The following is a 2,133-nucleotide window of genomic DNA, read 5'->3' on the forward strand; positions in this document are numbered from 1 at the left end:
ACAAAAAACAAACAAACAAATCAAAAGAGAGAGACTAATGCTTTCTTCAGTATGTCAATTGCATTTTTCAACTCTAGAATTTCTGCCTGATTCTTTTTAGTTATTTCAATCTTTTTGTGAAATTTCTCTGATAGGATTCTGAATTCCTTCTCTCTGTTGTCTTGACTTTGTGTTTCCTCAAAGCAGCTATTTTGAATCATCTCTCTGAAAGGTCACATATCTGTTTGTCTGGGATTGGTCTCTGGTGCCTTATTTAGTTTGTTTGGTGAGGACATGTTGGATGTTTGTTGGTTTGTGGATGTTTGTTGGTTTGTGGATGTTTGTTCGTTTGTGAATGTTGGTTTGTGGATGTTGTTTGTTGGTTTGTGGATGTTTGTTGGTTTGTGGATGTTTGTTTGTTGGTTTGTGGATGTTTGTTGGTTTGTGGATGTTTTTTGTTGGTTTGTGGATGTTTTTTGTTGGTTTGTGGATGTTGTTTGTTGGTTTCTGGATGTTTATTGGTTTGTGGATGTTTGTTGGTTTGTGAATGTTTGTTGGTTTGTGGATGTTGTTTGTTGGTTTGTGGATGTTTTTTGTTGGTTTGTGGATGTTTTTTGTTGGTTTGTGGATGTTGTTTGTTGGTTTGTGGATGTTTGTTGGTTTGTGGATGTTGTTTGTTGGTTTGTGAATGTTTGTTGGTTTGTGGATGTTGTTTGTTGGTTTGTGGATGTTGTTTGTTGGTTTGTGAATATTTGTTGGTTTGTGGATGTTGTTTGCTGGTTTGTGAATGTTTGTTGGTTTGTGGATGTTGTTTGTTGGTTTGTGGATGTTGTTTGTTGGTTTGTGGATTTTTTTGTTGGTTTGTGGATGTTGTTTGTTGGTTTGTGGATGTTTGTTGGTTTGTGGATGTTGTTTGTTGGTTTGTGGATGTTTGTTGGTTTGTGGATGTTTGTTCGTTTGTGAATGTTGGTTTGTGGATGTTGTTTGTTGGTTTGTGGATGTTTGTTGGTTTGTGGATGTTGTTTGTTGGTTTCTGGATGTTTATTGGTTTGTGGATGTTTTTTGTTGGTTTGTGGATGTTTTTTGTTGGTTTGTGGATGTTGTTTGTTGGTTTGTGGATGTTGGTTTGTGGATGTTGTTTGTTGGTTTGTGAATGTTTGTTGGTTTGTGGATGTTGTTTGTTGGTTTGTGAATGTTTGTTGGTTTGTGGATGTTGTTTGTTGGTTTGTGAATGTTTGTTGGTTTGTGGATGTTGTTTGTTGGTTTGTGAATGTTTGTTGGTTTGTGGATGTTGTTTGTTGGTTTGTGGATGTTTTTTGTTGGTTTGTGGATGTTGTTTGTTGGTTTGTGAATGTTTGTTGGTTTGTGGATGTTGTTTGTTGGTTTGTGGATGTTTTTTGTTGGTTTGTGGATGTTGTTTGTTGGTTTGTGAATGTTTGTTGGTTTGTGGATGTTGTTTGTTGGTTTGTGGATGTTTTTTGTTGGTTTGTGGATGTTGTTTGTTGGTTTGTGGATGTTTGAAGAGTTAGGTATTTATTGTAGTTGTCACAGTATGGGCTTGTTTGTACCTGTCCTTCTTGGGAAGGCTTTCCAAGTATTTGAAGGCACTTGGATGTTGTGATCTAAGTTTTTGGTCACTGCAGCCACAGCTGCATAAAGGGTAGCCCAAGCCCAGTAACATTTGTGCCCATCCCTCTTGAGAAGGCTTTCTGGGTAATCAAAGGGAATTGAGTGTTTTGATCTTAATTCTTTGGTGTCTGTAGCCATATCTGCACTAGTGGGTGCCGCAAGTCCAATAATGCCGCAACTCTTGCTGCCTTGTGCTGCCTTGGTGGGCTTCGGTAAGACCCAGGAGGATTCCCTGGATTACCAGGCAAAGTCTCTAGTTCTCTTCCTTCACTTTCACCCACACAGAAGGAGTCTCTCCTTCCATGTCGGATTGCCAAGAGTTGGGGGAAGGATGGTGCCAGCACTTTTGTGACCACCACGGCAGGGACTGTGCTGGCTCATACCTGAAGCTAGCACAGTACTGGATCTTGCCTGAGGCCCATGGCAACTACTGCCTGGCTACCACTGATGTTTCCTCCAGGCCTAAGAGCTCTTTAGTCAGCAGGTGGTGAATCCTTTCCCCAATCCTTCGGGGAAGGAGGCTCA

Source organism: Macaca fascicularis, chromosome 7 (genome assembly GCF_037993035.2).
Source record: "Macaca fascicularis isolate 582-1 chromosome 7, T2T-MFA8v1.1".
In the NCBI taxonomy this organism is placed as follows: domain Eukaryota; kingdom Metazoa; phylum Chordata; class Mammalia; order Primates; family Cercopithecidae; genus Macaca; species Macaca fascicularis.